Genomic DNA, 22768 nt, shown 5'->3' on the forward strand with positions numbered 1-22768 from the left:
GTTATGGCAGCTCATATGATAGAGCATTTTGTGCGCAGTAAGAGGATTGTGGAGAGCCCCACGGTTAGAGATTGACTTAAATAGCTCAATTGAGAGAACATGTGTCACTACAAGAAAAGAGGTTATTAGCGACGGAAATTAGCGACAGAATTATTTCGTCGCTAGTTAGCGACGGTTTACCGAGCGAAACACATCTGCCGCTATAATCGCTGAAATTTACGAAAATAGTGATGAACTATATCCCGTCGCAAAATCCGTCGCTAATTAGTGGTGGATTTTGCGACGGAATATTTGGTCGTAACGGACGCAGCATTTGGCGACGGTGTTTGCGACAGACAATTTACCGTCGCGACGTAGCGACGGACTTGGTGACAGAATATATTCCGTCGCCATTTACTTGTTTTTGATTTACGGCGGCTTAGCGACGGAATTACTCCATCGCTAAGTGTCGCATAACCCTATCCCAGCCCTCTTTTCCTTTTCTTCTTTTGCTGCTGTCTCTCCCGCCAGTCGTTCGTCGTTCCTGGTTCGCCGTCCCCCGCCAGACGTCGTTTGCCGATCGTCGTTTGTCGATCGCCGCCGTTCGAAGACAGGTTCGCCAGCCGTCCCCGCCGTTCGTCGTTTCTGGCAGGGGGTTTAACCCCTGCATTTCCAGCAAGGGTTAAACCCCCTGCCTTTCCGGCAGGGGGTCAACCCCTGCTTCCGTTCGGGGTGCTGCAATCGCTAGATCAAGCAGGAAAAGCATAACTATGTGCATAAGTGTGTGTTGTGGCTTGTAAGACAAGTGAAACGATATACACTATGCACTCAAAGCTGCACTCAGAGAGTGCAGGCTAACAAGGGACAAACCCATGCACATGCTAATGCAAAGGCAAATCGAGGGGCAAGGTGGTGAACAGGTTGTGCTTTTCCTGCTTGATCTAGCGATTATCTTGCTTATTGTAGCTTTTGTTCTTTCTTCTCCCTTGCACCCCTACTAGTCTGTTATGAGACTGATCCATTTTCTGGGCAGGTGGTGAACAGGTTGATACAGCTTGCGATGGCACGATGACACGATGCATTCAAAGCAATGCCCTTTCCTGACGTTGCGCTCCTGGGGACTCTTTTGATAGCTGTGATATAAGGTTTCTTTGAAAGCATCTCTTTTTATTAGAACTCTGGATTTCTAAAACTGTATTACCAAAAATGTGGTTCTTCTTTTCATTTCAATAAAATATATATTTGAATTGCAAATCGGTTTGTAAGGGGAAATCTGCTTTTGGTTGTAATGCGCCCAAGGTCTAGGGACTTGTTTTTTGAACCTGATCTTTCGCTGAACTTCTGTTTTAAACTCTGATAAATGATTGATTTCAAAGCTTTCAACCTTTTTCATAAAAGGTTTCAAGTCCACGATTTTGGGGCGTTACAGCCCATGCCGGAAACGCAGGGGTTTAACCCCTGCCTTTCCGGAATGGGGGGTCGACCCCCTGCCAGAAACGCAAGGGGTTAACCCCCTGCCTGTTCCGACATGGGGTTAACCCCCTGCCGGGGTCGATCTGTCAGAAAGGCAGGGGGGGTCGACCCCCTGCCGGAAACGCAAGGGGTTAACCCTATGCCTGTTCCGGCATGGGGTTAACCCCCTGCCGGAAAGGCAGGGGGTCGACCCCCCATGCCGGAAATGCAGGGGTTAAACCCCCTGCGTTTGCCGTAAAGGCAGGAGGTCGACCCCCTGTCGGAAAGGCAGGGGGTTAAACCCCTGCGTTTCCGGCACGGCAGGGGGTTAAACCCACTGCCTTTCCGGCTGAGGGTCGACCCCCCCTGCTGAAAAGGCAGGGGGTTAAACCCACTGCTGGAAACGACGAACGGCGGGGACGGCTGGCGAACCTGTCTTCGGGCGTCGGCGATCGACAAGCGACGTCTGGCGGGGGACGGCGAACCAGGAACGACAAACGGCTGGCGGGAGCGACAGCAGCAAAAGAAGAAAAGGAAAAGAGGGCTGGGATAGGGTTATGCGACACTTAGCGACGGATTAGCGACAGAGAAATTCCGTCGCTAAGCCGCCGTAAATCAAAAACAAGTAAATGGCGATGGAATATATTCCGTCGCCAAGTCCGTCGCTACGTCGCGACGGTAAATTGTCGGTCGCAAACACCGTCACCAAACGCTGCGTCCGTTACAACCAAGTATTCCGTCGCAAAATCCACCAGTAATTAGCGACGGATTTTGCGACGGGATATAGTTCATCACTATTTTCATAAATTTCAGCGATTATAGCGACGGATGTGTTTCGCTCGGTAAACCGTCGCTAACTAGCGACGAAATAATTCTGTCGCTAATTTCTGTCGCTAATAACATATTTTCTTGTAGTGACACGTGTTCTCTCAATTGAGCTATTTAAGTCAATCTCTAACCGTGGGGCTCTCCACAATCCTCTTACTGAGCACAAAATGCTCTATCATATGAGCTGCCATAACCATGGTCTTCATTTATACGTGTTCCATAAGATTAAATTTAATTCACCACTAATTAGAGATAGTGCCCCCATAAATTCCAGTAATCCCCCCTACATAACCAATTTTTGGTTAAATGAAACTCATAAAGCTATATAATCATGTTTTATAATAAGACCCTTGTGAACACCCCAAATTTTCCAAAAATCCAAAAATTCTTTCTTTGCCCCTGGGTCCATCTTTTAAATAATCAGGTCAAATTTTTGATAAAATTTCCATTCATTTCTCAGATTTGTTGGAAACCAGACCCAATCTTTCATTTCTAACCCATTTTCTGAAGAATTTTCAAAAGAACAACGTTAAAATTCTCAGAAAACTCCTCTTTTGTAAATATTTAAAAAAAAAAATTCCAAAAAAAGTCTTTAATCTCTCATTTTCCCTAGTTTTAAAGTCTTTTTGTCAAAAATACAAAAATCAGAAAAACACAAAGAAAATACAAAAAAAAATATATAATAATAAGCTTTTAGAACCACCTTTTGAAAATCATCTTTTATTTAAGTCTATCTTTTTTTTTTTCAAAAAAATCTTATAAAAAGAACCTCGTTTTGGAAATTTTATAAAGTAGAAAGACATGCTTGAAAATAAAAACCCTAATTCGGTTTTTTTCTTTTGATAGGGTTGCTCTCTCTCAGCCTTCACAAAACCTCTCTGGAAAAACCCTCTTCCAAACCCTTTTCTTTCTCTTTTCCCCTCTCGGCTTCCCTTCACGAGCCATCCACTGAAACCCTCTTCCCCATCGCACCCCTCCGAACCACCCATCGCGGAACCACCCGCCTTCTCCTACCTCTCCTATTGATCTCTAACCGACCACCCTCTCGAATCTTCCCCTTTTCCCCTTTAAAAAAGATCACGCGGGTCTCTCCTCAACCCATCCGCGCTTCACCCCTCCATGTTAAATCCTCGATACTTCTCCCTTGAAGTTTTCCCCGCTCCTTTCCTTCCTCCTCTTTCCCCTGTTTCCTCTTTTTCCCTGTGTTTTTCCCTTTGATCGACTGAAAATCCATCGTCTAGCAAGCATTGATCAAAAGACATCACCTCCTCTTCTTCGATTACCTGATTTCTGTGAAACGACGGCTAAAAAACAATCGTTCAATCTCATAACCCATTACAGGTAAGTAACCATTTTTCTCTCTTTTCCACCTTTTTTTTTTCTAAAACATCGTTTCCCCTTTATTTTCAGTGTTCCTTCGTCTTGATTTCCGTTGTTCTTCTTCATTTCTTTTTTTCCATTTTCTTATAAGAGCACTAATGACAGGATCGTCCTGCATACAGCAGGGTCGAATCCTCCATTTGCTACAATCAATGGAATGTTTATTCCAAAAAATTCTTTCTGTGTTTATCAAGTTTCCTCAGTTTTTCGATGAAATATCTGTTCCAAACTTGATTTTCCTGCTTTATTCTCACGACTTTCTGTTTGCATTTTCTGTTCTTTTTTTTTCTCTTTCTTTTCTGTTTTTCTCATTTTATTTCTTCCTTTTTTTTATTATTCCCCTCTTTAATTTTTGTAACATGGCGTGGGTGTATGGGTTCGTTGTGATCACTTCCATTCATGGTTGCATTTTTTTTTTTTTAGCTGAGTAGTTTAGCCGATGTCTTCATTATGGGTGTATTTGGCATCCTGTCCATTCTTTCTTTTTAAACATCATTAGTTCACCTTTTTTTTTTTACCTCTTCTGTGCTTATTATGTAGTTCAATATAGCATGATATCGTTTTTGCTAGATTTCCCTTTCGTTTGGATATCTTTGGACACATCGTGTATATATATCGGATACATCCGATCATCATAAGTTACGTTATAGGCATCTTTGTTGATATCCGATCATCATAAGTTTTTGTTTGGATAGCATTCATTGTTCCCCTGCATCTCTTCTTTAGGTGGTCTGTTTTATTTCTTTTTTGTTATCTCCTGTTGCTATTCGTTTGTTCCAATATTAATTCAAAGTCAAGATGCTGTTACTGCTTGGAAAGAAACAAAGAGAAGAATATGGTGATGATAATAATGATCCTGCTAGTTGACAGTTATGATATTAGTAACTCACCAAGAATCCTATACTAAAATCCATTGATCCACTGCTATCAAGGCCAGTCAGTTGTCATTAGGGAAGGCACTTTGCAGAAGGTATCGTGCGTAGCTGATGAGCTTCCAACTTCCTCTGCCTACCAGCTCGCCACATGTTTGGGAATAGGTAATTAACTTGCAATGTCACATACAACATATTTTCAGCATAATCTACTACTTCTTAAGAGACTGAGTGATATCTATGATCTCTTCTGGTTCCTTTCTAAGCTTGGTTTGTGATCTAGGGCTTACATTTTCTGTTGATGGCTTGAATATTTTACATTATTTTATAATAGATGGTTCGCAAAATGGGTTTCTGAGAAAACCAAGATTGATGAAGGCATTGTTTTAGGAAGTGATATTCTTCTGTCTATTGAGTGCTCTGATTTTCACTTGTCGATTGATATTCATGGTTTGGTTGTGCTGGATGAATGTCTAAACTATGGCTGCTGGGTGATCCATGCTTGAAGCTGTTGAAGTTACTCTCTACCTAAGTGTCGGTATATCAATTTGAGATGGACTCAAAGTTGGTTCAACATTGGTTAATAACTATGGATGGAGATTTAGAACGGATCATCTAAACCATCAGATGTGGGCAAGATATCTGAATTTTTCAAACTACTGGGTTTGGTCACTATGAGTTCGTTCTCTTGAATAAGAGTGATCCCAAAATGTACAGTGTCAGTCTGGAGCATATTCAATTTCGACCTTGAGAATTGGATTCCTGCATTCTCGCGAGTATTTTCCATCTCAAGCAAACATTGGCCATCTGCTCTTCTGTAACTGTAAGACCCGCAATTTTTCAGATAACTCTGAATAAATTCCTGAGGCATTCTTCAGTGAAAAATAGCGTTTTTATCGTAAAGCGAATCAAACTGATTCCTGCGATCCAAATATACTTAGGATATTCGTATCTTCATGAATATATGCTCAAACGCTCTGGAGATCATAACTTCCTCCCTGCTAGAAATCAAGAGATTCCTGCCAGCCAACTTTCTTAGTTGCATAAATACGAAGATAATGGCCTACTCAGAATTTTTCGGAAAAAATGCCGAAAACTCAACTTTTTTGCGGGACCCACGAAAATGTTGGTGGGACCCACATAAATATTCTTCAGAAAATATCCGGTGGGACCCACGAAAATATCTCATGGAAATATCTCAGATGGATAAGATCAAACAGTCAGATGGATAAGATCAAACAGTCAGATGGATAAGATCAAAGGGAATTTCTGAAAAAGCTATGGACTAAAATGGAAATTCTGAAACTTGGGGCTCAAGTTTCAGAATCTATAAATAGAGGAGCCCCCCTCCTTTGAAAAATCGTCTAGCCCTCTCTCTCTCCTCCTTTTCCAAACCTCCCCTACCTAGCCTAGCCCACCTGAGCCCACCTGACCTGGTCCTAACCCACCTGACCTAGGTCTGAACCTACTTGACCTAAGTCTGAACCCAGTTGACTTGACTTGAACCTGGTTTGGTTCAAAGTCAAAGTCCAAGTCCTTTTTCGTCCAAAGTTCGAAGTTGATCCTTTTTCGAAGTCGAGCCTCGTTCGAAGCGTTTGAAGCAATCGGAGTCGTTTCTTCCTCAAATTGAAGTAAGTTCGCTTCGTTGATCCATCTCTCTCAAGTATTTGATTGTTTGTATATAGAATATACTTTCTGAAGTAGTATCTTGCTTTAGTTCTTGGTTGAGCCCTCTAGGACGCTTCGGTGTTCACGCGCTCGCCTCGTAACTATCGTCATATATATATGTTCGAATGCGCAGTATATGCGTTCTTCAAAAATAGTATCTCACCCTAGTTCTTGGTTGAGCCCTCTAGGACACTTCGGTGTTCACTCGCTCGCCTCGTAACTATCGTTGGATATAGATCTAGGTGTATATCTGCTGATTCTGCCGACGCGTCTTATATCGCACAGGCTATGTAATTTACCTTTGCCGTCGCGTCGTATGATGCCAAGGCTCCCTGCTTTCTGTACTTCCGATTACTGCACTTCCGATTATGCATTTACTTACGCCGTCGCGTCGAACGATGCCAAGGCTCCTGCTTTCTGCAATGTATTTACTTACGCCGTCGCGTCGAACGATGCCAAGGCTTCTGCTTTGTTATATATGTAGAATATTTCGTTCAGTTACACACCCTGAACAATAGTATATGCATTTCCTTTACGCCGCCGCTGTATAAAGCACAGGGTTCTGCTTATATTACATATATGGCGCGTAAGTGAGCGTTCAAATGGAGATCAACTCCAAAATCACCCATGCGATTCCCTTACCGCTCCTCGTACAAGATTCTGCTTGACGAATGAAGCCCCTATTGGAAAGGCTTCGCCTTTTGGCAAAATGCTCTTTACGTAAAGACTAAATCAATTACATATGGCCTGGCTATGGCCCAAGGTTCCTGCAACCTTGATGGATGCAAAGTACGCACAACGGTGCGCATCCATTTCCCGAGTTAAGCGTAGCGATTTCCCACCAAAGAGGGGAGATGCCGCTAAAATGGATAAAAGAAACGCACGCTTTCTCCGTAAAAGAGAGGAAGTGCTGCTGAAATTCCTGAAGGAGCTAAGAATGGCTCAGAAAGAACGTAGCAGAAGTGCTACCCAGTTATGGAACACCTTCTACAATGTAGAAAGGTTCGTCGCACCACTGCTGGTAGAGCAGAGAAGGTGTTGACAGAATGGTTGGCAGAAGAGCTGCCAAAACCAGTTAAGTGGCACAATGATGTCCTTTGTTGGAACGATGTCAGAATGACTCGTCTCCCTGACACCTGCAAGGGCATCATACTTGTAAGAGCCGTTGCGCCAAAGTAGTGGTAGCGCCTTGACGAGGTCCTGAGCTCGTTGCGTAAAAATACGCCGAGTAGCCGATCCGTAGAGAATCGAGTCATGTGCATGCTCATTGAGAATTATCAGACAACCAGACTCGTAAGGGCCGCTGAGCCGGAGTGAGTTGTTTCCACCGAAAGAGGTGAAGTGCTCGTCAAGGCTGAAGTGCCGAGAGCAGAGTTAAGCATGCATATGAATAAAACCTTTGTTCCACGGTGAGAACCGTGTGGTTGATTGGGGTCGGGTACATACTTCTCAAAGGCTGCCCTATAGGCATGCAATGTTCGTCAAGTAATTGTAAGACCGGCAGGCCCCTTTCAGAATTTCTCACCGAGGAAGACGGTGATGGCGCAGCCTTGAGTGACATATATTTCACCCGAACCTGATAGAGTTCATTGATGGCCTTCGTCACTCAGAGGTATGGAGGTCGTGGTTATCCTTAAATATCTAAGGATTGAACCCAACTACTGCAGTAGCAGAATGCATTCGGATACCTAGTAAGGATCTCTTCCGGTATGCTGTACCGTCCTACTAGGGGGATGGGGTCAACAGGCCTCTGGGGTATCTAAAATACATAGAATAATCAACCCCCAGATCGTCGCGTTGTCGCCCAGATATGAGTCCCCTAAGCCCAGGGGGAGGTGCAATTATCGAAACAAAGCATTAGCTTAGGTACAGCGCTACTTTGAATGTATGAGTGGATGACGTTGTTGAGTCAGTCCTGCATAACCTTTGTGAAGGTGTCATGGTCGGTATACTACTGGACCGATTGGGAAAGAACCCCATTGATATCCGTACGACTAAGTGAAGCTCGGAGAGCTGTCCTTAGATTCGTAGGATATGGATGTGCCAAGCATAAAGGCTTGAGCTAGACATCCATTTGTGACTCTGAGGAAGTCAAGGCTAAGTCGTAGAGACTTAAGAGGTTATTCTAACTCACAGCCCTGAAGAGGCTTATGCGAAGTCATGACGACTTGCGTGGATGTTCAACTCATAGCCCTGATGAGGCTTTTGCGATATACGCTAAGTCATGGAGGCTTGAGCGTCGTATTACGAACTGCGACCCTGAGTGGTCTATGCATTTACTTGAGTTGAATAGATAGGTGTTTGCCTACTTACCAGACCATCAGTGGTTCTGACCCCGTTTAGTGGGGATTTCAGGTGTTGAACCTGCGTGGCGATATGCGGAGCAAGGCGGCATCAAGTTCCAGAGTTTCTCTAGACAGAGTTGTACTGCTTCCTTTTTATTGAACCTTCACTGCTTTTCTAAGCAGTAGTGTTGTAATAAACATGTGCTTTCGATAAAATGGAACACTTTGGTGGTCAATGAGTTGCTTGGCCACATACCTGCAACGTGCTCGGAGTTTTCTAAAACCGACGACTCATTATCGTCTTATTCCGCTGCTAAAAGCTTTTCTAAGTTCCACTGCAAAGAAAAAAAAAAAAAAGAAATCCATGAAAATTTTAACTTAGCTTTGTTTTGGAAATCCGGGGCGTTACAGAATTGGTATCAGAGCATGAGTCTGAGAAACCTGGTTCAAGATCCGTCATGTTTACGGTATCGCACTGTAAGTATAAATCTTATACTTTCTCTAATTTGGGTGTATTTGCATGAATAGATAAATGACTCCTAAGGCGAGGAGAACCATGTCGAGCGAGGAGTCTCATACACAGGGCTTCCTGTTGGAGACGCTCAACAGGCTTGTGTCTGTCATTCGTGAATCAAGGCAAGCACCAACCCCGCCTCGCAATGAGCACTTTGGAGGAATAACTTATGAAAAGTTCCTCAAACTAGACCCACCAGTCTTCGTTGGCAGTGCCGATCCAGAGCTTGCAAAAAGCTGGATTGAGGAGACGGAGCGTGCATTCCTGGTATTGGGAGTACCAGAGGATAGAAAGACTAACTTCGGCACATATAGGCTGAAGGATAATGCACAAAAGTGGTGGGATACCACTAAGATTATCCAGTTCTCAGATCACGAAGTCATCACTTGGAATGATTTTCAGAGAGCATTTTTGGATAATTACTTCCCGTTGCACTCCAGGAATAAAAAGAAGATGGAGTTTTTGGAATTGGAGCAGGGTGGTATGAGTCTTATCGACTATACTACTAAGTTTCAGAACCTTGAGCGGTACTGCTCTCAGTTATTCGATACCGACCAAGAAAGGGCCGATAAATATATAAATGGATTGCAAGAAGGGTTGCGATCTCGTGTGATAACAAGCATGCCCTCGACTTTTCAAGCTGCTGTGGCAGCATCTTCAAAGATTAGCGAGGATTGGGCACGATCTAAGGGGATCATAACAAAGAGGCCCGTAGTTGATGGTGGGAACAATAAGAGGACGTTCTCAGGTGGCCATGACTCACGACCACCTTTTTATAAGAAGTATTTTCAGGAGAACAACTTTACTCCACCGGCCGAGCAGCCATTGCAGATGGTAGAAGCCAATCAGCCCTACCAACAACCTAATTTTCGATGCCCGAGGTGTAGCTCAGATCATCCCGGAGGGGTTTGTCCTCGCGATACGGGAGGTTGCCTATATTGCGGCAAACCAGGGCATCGTGTGAGAGAATGTCGCAAGAAGGCCTCAGATCTTCAACGAAAAAATATGGGATCTGGAGGACCCTCTCAACAAATACAACAACAACGACTGCCACTACCCAGGATAGAGCAGAAACCTGTGGCAGGTCGTGTTTATGCGGTGACAGCCGAACAACTCACGGATAATGATCGTATCAAGGAATCTGAATACCTTGATAGATAGAGTTGTAATGGGTAAAAAGCTATCAAAGGACAAGATCCAATAATCGCTCGAGACAAGAGGCTTATGACCTTGTGTATGGTCATCTGGATCGATATGTATCCTTGCTCTCTAAAGTAATGTTGTATTTGTTAAATTAAATCTTAAGTGCTTATGCCCAAAATTTATGGCTATAGACCACATGATTGAGAAATTAAATTTGCGTAATTAGAACGTTAAAAGTTACTTAATAAAATAAACCATCGAGAAATTGTTCCCAAGAAGAGAGTCCTGTGAGGTTTTACATATTCAAGATCAGATCGTCTAGCCAAAGTGAGCCTGTGAGGGTATACAGCTCCGTGCAAGTGTATATGTTCCAAAACCAGTAGCTTGGCTAGTATGATTCTGTGAGGGTGTACTGATCCAATATCAGGTAAGTCTGACGAAGGCGAACCTGTGAGGAGGTACGTTTCCAATACCAGGTAGTCTGACAGGGGACTTATTCCAATATGGTTAATCTCTAGAAGAATGATCTGTGTGTACAAAATAGTTACACAAGATGGCTATGTTAAATAGCCTGTTGGAAGAACGTTGATTCAACAAACTATCGTGGTTGTAGCATGATTTGAACTCAGATATGAGAAACATACCTCATCGATCATGAATCATGATATGAGGTAATGATTGGAATAAATACAATGTTGAACTAAGTGAATAAAATTATGAATCTAACATATGGGAGAAGTATCCCGAGTTACGCACTTAGTACTCTTAACTGAATTTCGCGGACGAAATTCCTTTAAGAGGGTAATGATGTAAGACCCGCAATTTTTTAGATAACTCTAAATAAATTCCTGAGGCATTCTTCAGTGAAAAATAGCGTTTTTATCGTAAAGCGAATCAAACTGATTCCTGCGATCCAAATATACTTAGGATATTCGTATCTTCACGAATATATGCTCAAACGCTCTGGAGATCATAACTTCCTCCCTGCTAGAAATCAAGAGATTCCTGCCAGCCAACTTTCTTAGTTGCATAAATACGAAGATAATGGCCTACTCAGAATTTTTCGGAAAAAATGCCGAAAACTCAACTTTTTTGCGGGACCCACGAAAATGTTGGTGGGACCCACATAAATATTCTTCAGAAAATATCCGGTGGGACCCACGAAAATATCTCATGGAAATATCTCAGATGGATAAGATCAAACAGTCAGATGGATAAGATCAAACAGTCAGATGGATAAGATCAAAGGGAATTTCTGAAAAAGCTATGGACTAAAATGGAAATTCTGAAACTTGGGGCTCAAGTTTCAGAATCTATAAATAGAGGAGCCCCCCTCCTTTGAAAAATCGTCTAGCCCTCTCTCTCTCCTCCTTTTCCAAACCTCCCCTACCTAGCCTAGCCCACCTGAGCCCACCTGACCTGGTCCTAACCCACCTGACCTAGGTCTGAACCTACTTGACCTAAGTCTGAACCCAGTTGACTTGACTTGAACCTGGTTTGGTTCAAAGTCAAAGTCCAAGTCCTTTTTCGTCCAAAGTTCGAAGTTGATCCTTTTTCGAAGTCGAGCCTCGTTCGAAGCGTTTGAAGCAATCGGAGTCGTTTCTTCCTCAAATTGAAGTAAGTTCGCTTCGTTGATCCATCTCTCTCAAGTATTTGATTGTTTGTATATAGAATATACTTTCTGAAGTAGTATCTTGCTTTAGTTCTTGGTTGAGCCCTCTAGGACGCTTCGGTGTTCACGCGCTCGCCTCGTAACTATCGTCAGATATATATGTTCGAATGCGCAGTATATGCGTTCTTCAAAAATAGTATCTCACCCTAGTTCTTGGTTGAGCCCTCTAGGACACTTCGGTGTTCACTCGCTCGCCTCGTAACTATCGTTGGATATAGATCTAGGTGTATATCTGCTGATTCTGCCGACGCGTCTTATATCGCACAGGCTATGTAATTTACCTTTGCCGTCGCGTCGTATGATGCCAAGGCTCCCTGCTTTCTGTACTTCCGATTACTGCACTTCCGATTATGCATTTACTTACGCCGTCGCGTCGAACGATGCCAAGGCTCCTGCTTTCTGCAATGTATTTACTTACGCCGTCGCGTCGAACGATGCCAAGGCTTCTGCTTTGTTATATATGTAGAATATTTCGTTCAGTTACACACCCTGAACAATAGTATATGCATTTCCTTTACGCCGCCGCTGTATAAAGCACAGGGTTCTGCTTATATTACATATATGGCGCGTAAGTGAGCGTTCAAATGGAGATCAACTCCAAAATCACCCATGCGATTCCCTTACCGCTCCTCGTACAAGATTCTGCTTGACGAATGAAGCCCCTATTGGAAAGGCTTCGCCTTTTGGCAAAATGCTCTTTACGTAAAGACTAAATCAATTACATATGGCCTGGCTATGGCCCAAGGTTCCTGCAACCTTGATGGATGCAAAGTACGCACAACGGTGCGCATCCATTTCCCGAGTTAAGCGTAGCGATTTCCCACCAAAGAGGGGAGATGCCGCTAAAATGGATAAAAGAAACGCACGCTTTCTCCGTAAAAGAGAGGAAGTGCTGCTGAAATTCCTGAAGGAGCTAAGAATGACTCAGAAAGAACGTAGCAGAAGTGCTACCCAGTTATGGAACGCCTTCTACAATGTAGAAAGGTTCGTCGCACCACTGCTGGTAGAGCAGAGAAGGTGTTGACAGAATGGTTGGCAGAAGAGCTGCCAAAACCAGTTAAGTGGCACAATGATGTCCTTTGTTATAACGATGTCAGAATGACTCGTCTCCCTGACACCTGCAAGGGCATCATACTTGTAAGAGCCGTTGCGCCAAAGTAGTGGTAGCGCCTTGACGAGGTCCTGAGCTCGTTGCGTAAAAATACGCCGAGTAGCCGATCCGTAGAGAATCGAGTCATGTGCATGCTCATTGAGAATTATCAGACAACCAGACTCGTAAGGGCCGCTGAGCCGGAGTGAGTTGTTTCCACCGAAAGAGGTGAAGTGCTCGTCAAGGCTGAAGTGCCGAGAGCAGAGTTAAGCATGCATATGAATAAAACCTTTGTTCCACGGTGAGAACCGTGTGGTTGATTGGGGTCGGGTACATACTTCTCAAAGGCTGCCCTATAGGCATGCAATGTTCGTCAAGTAATTGTAAGACCGGCAGGCCCCTTTCAGAATTTCTCACCGAGGAAGACGGTGATGGCGCAGCCTTGAGTGACATATATTTCACCCGAACCTGATAGAGTTCATTGATGGCCTTCGTCACTCAGAGGTATGGAGGTCGTGGTTATCCTTAAATATCTAAGGATTGAACCCAACTACTGCAGTAGCAGAATGCATTCGGATACCTAGTAAGGATCTCTTCCGGTATGCTGTACCGTCCTACTAGGGGGATGGGGTCAACAGGCCTCTGGGGTATCTAAAATACATAGAATAATCAACCCCCAGATCGTCGCGTTGTCGCCCAGATATGAGTCCCCTAAGCCCAGGGGGAGGTGCAATTATCGAAACAAAGCATTAGCTTAGGTACAGCGCTACTTTGAATGTATGAGTGGATGACGTTGTTGAGTCAGTCCTGCATAACCTTTGTGAAGGTGTCATGGTCGGTATACTACTGGACCGATTAGGAAAGAACCCCATTGATATCCGTACGACTAAGTGAAGCTCGGAGAGCTGTCCTTAGATTCGTAGGATACGGATGTGCCAAGCATAAAGGCTTGAGCTAGACATCCATTTGTGACTCTGAGGAAGTCAAGGCTAAGTCGTAGAGACTTAAGAGGTTATTCTAACTCACAGCCCTGAAGAGGCTTATGCGAAGTCATGACGACTTGCGTGGATGTTCAACTCATAGCCCTGATGAGGCTTTTGCGATATACGCTAAGTCATGGAGGCTTGAGCGTCGTATTACGAACTGCGACCCTGAGTGGTCTATGCATTTACTTGAGTTGAATAGATAGGTGTTTGCCTACTTACCAGACCATCAGTGGTTCTGACCCCGTTTAGTGGGGATTTCAGGTGTTGAACCTGCGTGGCGATATGCGGAGCAAGGCGGCATCAAGTTCCAGAGTTTCTCTAGACAGAGTTGTACTGCTTCCTTTTTATTGAACCTTCACTGCTTTTCTAAGCAGTAGTGTTGTAATAAACATGTGCTTTCGATAAAATGGAACACTTTGGTGGTCAATGAGTTGCTTGGCCACATACCTGCAACGTGCTCGGAGTTTTCTAAAACCGACGACTCATTATCGTCTTATTCCGCTGCTAAAAGCTTTTCTAAGTTCCACTGCAAAGAAAAAAAAAAAAGAAATCCATGAAAATTTTAACTTAGCTTTGTTTTGGAAATCCGGGGCGTTACAGTAACAGTGTCCTGGTTTCGTTCCTTTAAACTCAGAAAATGTCTTATTTATTTCTTTTATGAACTGCAAAAAGTTGATATATACTTTATCAATAATCATCCTCCTGTCATTTAGCCCACATCATGTATTTGATTGTTAGAATACTTTCCTGCAATTTATATTGTTCATCATCTGTACATAAGCACACCCACGTTGCATCTGTATCCATTCACTTGCCCAACATTTGATGCTTTTCATGAATTGTATGTATCAGGATTTGTGAATTTGATTACCGCGCCCATCACATATCATACTGTCAACGGCTCGCTGCCTATGCATAAACACCACCTTCCCTCCCTTCACACCGCAGTGAAGCATAGCTTGGACATAATTCAGATGGTCGAGCCCAGCAAGCTTCATCATTGACCAGAACAAAGCCCACTTGATTCATACCAAGTGGCTCCAGCACTGCTTGCATCTGAAAGTTTAGTTGATTTCACAACCCCTGCAACCAGTCATTTGAGATTAAGCAGGGACCAGCTCGTCAGGTAGGTTCTTTAGCTGTTGTTGAGCATCGCTGACTAAGTTTCATTAACTAGGCTTGTTGTTATTTCTGAGTTTAACAGGATTATCTTTTTACTGATTATTAAACTGATTTCCATTATGATTTCTATTGAGTTTCAATGTAACTTTTACTGATTAGTTATTTAGATATTGTTAGCTGTTAATTAAGTAAACTGTTAACCATTAATTAAGTAAGTTGTTAGCTAGATAGTTAAGTAATTAGCTGGTTGTTAGCTATTTCGTAGTTGAAGTACTTAGTTATTTCATAATGAAATTTAATTAGTTCTTTTGTTATCAGTTGATCCCATTGTTTAGATGATAAATTTACTTAGTAATTAGAGTACTCGGTGGACTTACAATGATTAAACCATCTATGTGATGCCCCCAAGGCATATTGGTCCCTGTACATATTTCATTACAGTTTCTGCTGCAAATACACATTTTAACCAACACAAGTCATTCCCATTTCTGCTAGTTCGGTACAACATTACGTTATCATCCTCTGCCATTAACTTCCCTATCATCCCCTGCTGTAGCCACCTATCCCCCATCACCACTGCATACATACTAGTCGCTTCACAACCAGTTATCATTGGACATTGTAACATATGAGTTCTATCATGTCATCTCCAAGCCTGGAGGTGGAATTTGGTTACTATAGAAGAACGTCAAGTGGGTTAGCATTGGTTATCAAATGCTAGTGCAGAATATGACAATCAGTATATAGTTAGTAAGTGTTAGCATTAATGAAGTTGTTCCAGCAGGATGTGTTAGCGTCGTGTGAGGTAGTCGACTTGTGTAAAATACTTATATATCGATGGTATGGTGTGACAGTTCTTTTTTTTGTAAATACGAGTAGCAATCAAATTGTATCTTCAGTGTGAATAGGATGTAATGTATCTAGTGTATTTGAAAGCTGGACATTAAACATTGTCGAATAGGTATATTGGCAGTGTGTTAGATTATGGGTATGTATTATAATGTAGGTGTTAGCCTTTGTCAGTGTATCTTGTGTTAACACAGAATGCTGGTTTTGGTAGTATCAAGGCAACATGGCATGATGTCTGCAGCAGTGGGTTAGGGTTAAGGCAATCGATGAAAGTTACGATTAGCAGCAAATATACACTAGCAGTCAGTATATATCAGTATATCATTAACAAAGTTAGGGCATGATTAGCAATGGCGGTGTTAGGTAGGGTGTCATAATTATTGTTTTACAATTAATTGTTTCTTACATTTGAATTTTTTACCATGTCTTTGTTTATTATGAAGTAGTGATTCTAAAATGCCTCTTGCTCTCATTAATCGCTGCCCTTCACGGTGATTGTTTTCTGTTTTTTAAACGCTTTCTTAATTTCTTTTTCATCAAGTACATAATAGCAGTTTCAACATTTTTGTTCTAGCATATGTTCTATTTATCAAATATGCTCCAGCACAGCCACCTACCACTGTATTGAATTTTTAAATCTCCAGCTACACCTTGGTATCCCGTTGCATATTCATCATGAACCTTGCATAAGTGTTTCCACTATGGCACACCTGCTGTGATGCCTACTTCAACTACCACACCGATCATTTCTGTGAGCTATCACAGTCTCTACAGCAAATGATGCATCCCCTATACTACACCTTCATCATCTCACTGTACATATACACTCAGCCCCATTCAAATCCCCATGGTGATTCCCTTTATCATATTGGCACCTCACAACATGTAGGGCCTCCACAGCAGTTTGCAGAATTTTCTGCAAAAGGCACTATGCAGTTCCAATCCTGCCACCAGCCATGCATTGTTCCCCTTTCCACTTCATCCTTCCCTCCATACCACCTGCCATGGGTGTCTCGACTACACCCTGATGTTACTACCAACAACCCATATTTCATTGCATATATAGTTGTTGATCCCATCCTCAATTTTCAACAATGATTCACATTTCTTTTCAACTTCTGTCTTCATTTCATTGCATATATATTTTCTTTGATTCATCCCATCTCATCTTGCTGTAGTTGTGCAATCCAACCCCTTTTGTTACCTACATATTGTCAATCGGTTGGCAGTTTCTATGTGATTTCACAGTATTTAGTACAACACTAACAATGTCCCTCTGTATGAATGTCTCTAAGTTAGTGATCATTGTAAACCTGTAAAGGCGGTAATTTCCAGCAGGTTGCTATGAATAGTTTTAGCAGTTTGTTACATTTTTTTTCTTTCTCTTTTCTTAGGGTATTGCATGTATATTTCAAATCTCTTTATTAGCCTAGAACCCTATATATATGCATTTTTCTTATCAAATATGATCTTCATTAGTACATAATATATGTAAAAGCCTCATATCAGTATGATACTTGGTGAACTTCCTTCTAGTTACATCTCTTATCCTGTGCTAACCTGACCCTTGCAGGAGATATGTAAAATCTGTTGAAATCCCTCTTTAAATTAAGATTTCATTATCCCAATTTTAAAGTTGTGATAGCTAGATGCTGATGAGAAACATTTACATTTCTTGTTTTAGATAGAATGAATGAACATTGTAAACATCATGAATTATTTGTTCTTCATGCATTTTTCCTTTATTTCTCAAAATCTCACAATGGCACGTGCACCATTTCGTAAGAGGTAAATTAATCCTAAGTTGATGATCCATATCAATGGCCATAGTCAGGGTGTGGACAAAATTTATCATTTTTATCTTTTACGAAATAACACTGGATCCACATTGGATCCGTTTTCAAAATTCATCATATTTACTCAAATATTTTCTTCTTTTATCAGAATTTAACTTAAAATTAATTCAAAATATATACCAATGGCCATAGTCAGGGTATATTGAGAATTAATTTCATTTTAAATTCTATAAAAGCACCAAATGTGTTTTATTCTTCACCTGAATTTAAATACAGATTATTATATAATACATTCAATGACCATAGTCAAGAATGTATTATATCTTCAATCTTGTTTTAATTCATTTAAAGAATGGAATAGCTTTTCAAAATCCAATTTCAAAAATTTAAATTCATTCATCATTTAGGATAGAATTGCAGCATATTTTCAAAATTCTTTTTTTTTTCAAAAACTCCAAGTGATGTAAATACCTTCCTCAATCTATCTTCAATTCTTATCATTTTTAAAATTCAATTTCATTTTTCAAATCTCAAAGTTCAATTTAACTTTGAGATTTCAAATTCATTTTATATTCAAATTAAAATCAGATTTCGAAGTTCAATTTGACTTTGAAATTCCAAATTCATTTATATTCAAATACTCCAATCAAAATCAAAGTTCAATTTAACTTTGAGATTCTTGATTCATCTTCTGAATTTAAACTCCAAATCCATCTTAGGATCCAGAATCCAATTCCACCTTGGATCTCAGACTTCAGATCCAATTCCTCCGTAGGATCCAGAATCCAATTTCTCCTTAGGATCTCAGACTTCAGATCCAATTCCTCCTTAGGATCCAGAATCCAATTTCACCTTGGATATCAGACTTCAGATCCAAAATCCATCTTAGGGTCCCGAGTCTAATTCTACTTTTGGATCTCAGATCCAATTCCACTTTTTGGATCTCAGACTTCCGATCCAAATTCCATCTTAGGGTCAATAGTCTGATTCTATATTGGATCTCAGACTTCAAGATCTGAATCCATTCCAAGATCCTGAATCCAATTTTCATTCCCAAGTCCAACTTCTTTTCAAATCCAATTCATCTCCAGATTCAAATCCAAATCCATCTACAGATCATTCCTTAAATTCATCTCTATTTTTAATATCATCTGGATCCCTCAGATCTATTCTAAATTTCAAACTTCAAAATCTAAATTCAAATCCATCTCAAGTATTCATTTCCTTTCCTAAATTCAAGTTCAAATTCAAAATCCATTTTCCGACTTTGAAACTTCATTTTCAAAGCTTCAAATCATTCTTTCTCAAAATTAAAGATTTATTCTTCCAAACTCTAATTTACTTCGAAAACTTGGAACTTCTCTGATCTATCTCAAGTTCTAAAGTTAGATTCAAACATTTCTTCACTCCCTTATCAAGTTCATCTCATAAACTTGGGAAATTTTCAAAACATCTTTCAAAATGAGCATACATTCTTGCATTGCACAAGCATGCTTCTTTGTGCATTTAGAGTTAGAATAAATTTTTAGATTATATTTAGGCAAAGCAAAAGGCATAGATTCAATCCTTGGTTTGATTACCCCTGGTAAAGGCGCCAGGAACGGTCGAACCTCGTACCGACGAGCGAATCCCATCTCTCCATTTTCCCGCACATTTTAGAAAACGGAGGCGAGTAATCTTTTAAAATCTTTTTCAAAAATTAAGGTCAAGTGAGACCGCACAAAATAGTTCCTCTTCTCACTTCTTTCTTTTTCTCTTCTCTCTTCTTTTCTCTCTTTTATTTTTCTCACTTCAAAAAGGAGGAAAATAGAGGTTAGAAAGGAAAAGAGAAGGGAGAGAGAGAATATTACGATAGGAAAAATTTTGCGATGATCACAGTTTTGGCGACTGTGATGGGACCCATCTTCGTTTGGTCGAATTTAATGCATTTTCTTTTGCTTTGACATTATTTTAGTCTTTATTCTATATATGTCAGCTATATTTCCATGCAAACCTTTGGAGCCTAGATTTTATCCTAAGCTGACATCATTGCATATAGGATTTAGGTATGGTTTGGTAGGACTATATTGAGGAGATTATTTCATGCTCACATTAGACTTAGGTCTTAAATACAATTCTCCTCGATTTTTAGGATTGAATGCAAAAATAATGTATGCAAGTGTATGCTTCTTTTCATTTTAATCTATCTCTTTAGGACTTGCATTAGAGCCATCTGATTTCTTGCATGTTGAACATATTTTGAAAACCTCCTTACCTATATTGTCCCGGTCTTCACGTTGCTGGGCTGTCTCACTGAACCATAGTTCGGGAGAGAGCCTCACAACTGGACCACTTATTTGGGTTCGTGCCCCCCTACCACGTACCTAAGGGCCATAGTCCGAGGTATATCGGTAGGTGCTCAAGGATGTTGGGAAGCCATTACCTTAGAACCGAAGAAATAATTCTTATGCCACGTGATTCGAGCTTCGGCTTGGGTATATCGGCGTATCTTGATTGGAATTAGATGATCTAAATCCTTAGAGTTAGGATTAAGGTCCTACGAGCCTTTTTCAAAATTTGCATTTAGAGTCAGCTTCTAGGGAGTGCTATTCTGTGCATCATTGCTTGTATAAATTGATTCTTTTGTTGATATTATCTTGAAAATTCTTATCTTTCAAAACCCTGGATATTTATTTCATAAAAATTCTTTTATTTTCTCAAAATCCAGGATGGTATATTTCTTATTTCTTTATTCTCTCATAATTTTCTTAAACCCTGGACATTCTTTTAAATTCTTTCCCCTATCTTTCAAAAGTCCAGGCGTATTATTCTTCTTCTGATTTATTTAAATTCTTTTGATCTTGCCTACAATTTTTAAAAAATATTTCAAGGTCTTGTCATCTTCAAAAATACTCTTCGTCGTATATTCCATCTTCTCCATATAAAGTCCTTTTTATCGAGAGATCTCTTTAAAAATTCTCTTTCATTATCTGTTTTCCTTTCAAAATTTCTTTGATCTGAAACCTTCATTTATTCTCCAGAGAAAATACCAACATTCCAATCATGGTTCAAACGAGAGCAAGGAGAAGGGCAGCTCAGCAGCACGATAACAGCGAAGTGGAAGAGATGAACTCTCCCAGGTTGTCCCGAAAACATGATTCAGATGAGGATGATGTCGACCCAGCAATGTATAAAATCTTTCAAAAGATGATGACAAAAATGATGTTCGAGCAAGCTGGGGCAAATTCAAAGAAAACATCCTCTAAAACCAAGGTCAAAAGGAAGCCAGTGAAGAAGCATGTCAGGATCAGCAAGAAGAAGGTTCAACAAGACACCACCTCTGAAGGTACGGAGTCAGGAGAGGAGGATTCCGAGGAAGAACAGTTTGTATTTGTTCCAAAACACCTGCGACAAGTCAAGAAGGTGGCAGAGGAACCTGAATCAATCAACAAGCCTAAAGATGGAGTCACAGCGGAAGACTCAGTTCAAATATTGACAAAGATGGTCAAAGACCTACAGATCCGAGATACGGGAAAGAGGGTATATACCAGACAGGACTTCTACCTTGGTTTAGATGGGGACAGCAGCTTGGAAGATCTTCCCCAAAAATTTATTAAGTTCGATGGGTCCGGCAATCCAAAAGCCCATCTCGCGATGTTCTTCGTCGAATGTGCCAGATTCAGTGAAGACAATCAAGCCCTCTTCTTGTGCTTTCCTCGCAGCTTAGAAGGCGTAGCCGCGAAATGGTATGCGGAGCACATCAACCCCGTCGAGCTGCAAAATTTTGACAAAGTTGTTAATCTATTCGTGGAAAGATTCATGTTCAACACTGAGGCACTTCCGACCCTCAATCACCAGTATAACCTGAAACAAGGAGATAAGGAAAAAGTTGTAGACTTCATTCGGAGGTGGAGAGATACCTGCAACAAGATGAGAACCCCCATTTCAAAGGAGCACGCACTCCAAGTTATCCTGAACAATTTTTCTCAGCCTCTTAGAAGCCTCATTTCCACTTACCCCTCTAAATCATTCATAGAGCTTATCGAACGAGCTGAGTGGCTCGAGATGGGGATGGACAATGGGAATTATGAGGGCATCACTCTCGTCAAGGGCGGCCAAGACCTCAAAAAGAAGGTGAATTATACATTTTCAGCTAACTCTGGGGGCAGTGGCAGCAAAGATAACAAGACCAAGCAGATGGGTCAGCAAAAGGAACCCTTCAAGCAGAATGACAAGCCAGTTCCCGCCAAGCAGAAGGAAAAGATAAAACGTGAAGGTTGGGGTTATGACCGCCAATTCACTGCTCTGGAACAGTCCCTCGAACAAGTTTTGGAGTATATGCTGAGCAAAGATATGATTAAACTCCCGAGAGTTGTTGATCCTCTGGTCTCCCTGGGAAAATGGAAGGACAAGTTCTGCAAGTTCCACCGGGCAGTGGGGCACGACACCGAGCACTGCTTCGTCCTAAAGAACATCATCCAGGATTGCATTGATAAAAATCTTCTGATAGAGGACGAAGAAGAAGAGTAGCCCGCCGTCCTAACAAAGCCTTTCCCAGATCACTCAAAGAACTGATGATATCAAAACTTTTCTTGCTTTCTTCCTTTGCTTTTTCCCGTCGTCTTGTAGGGGCAAGTCAGCCCTAGTCTTTTGCGATCTTTTTGGTCACATGCTTGTAAATAGTCAAGTTCTTGTTTTCAGTAGTTACTTATAAATGAAATGTCAATTTCCTTCATACCTTTGTCATATTGGGGCATCTTTTGTTAAAAATTACATTTACACTTCAAAATATTCTCTTGTTATTAAATTCATGTTCTTTTTCATAATGCGGGGCAAAATCCTGACATCATTCATGAGAGAAATGATATTACCTATGAGGGTTTTTTTTCCAAAAATCATGAAATTTTGAAAGTCTTCATTATGATGACCAAAGAGTTCAAATACTCTTTGGTCCAACCTTTGTCAAAATCAACCCTCGTGTTGATCATATTAACAAAAATAGGTTTTCGAACCGTTGTATTGAAAAATCAACCCTCGTGTTGATCATATTAACAAAAATAGGTTTTCGAACCGTTGCATTGAAAAATCAACCCTCGAGTTGATCGTGTTTTCAAAAAAATAAGTTTTCGAACCATCGCATTAAAATGTCAACC

The sequence above is a fragment of the Nuphar pumila genome, chromosome 13 (genome assembly GCF_984573655.1).
Source record: "Nuphar pumila chromosome 13, dmNupPumi1.hap1.1, whole genome shotgun sequence".
Classification (NCBI taxonomy): Eukaryota; Viridiplantae; Streptophyta; class Magnoliopsida; order Nymphaeales; family Nymphaeaceae; genus Nuphar; species Nuphar pumila.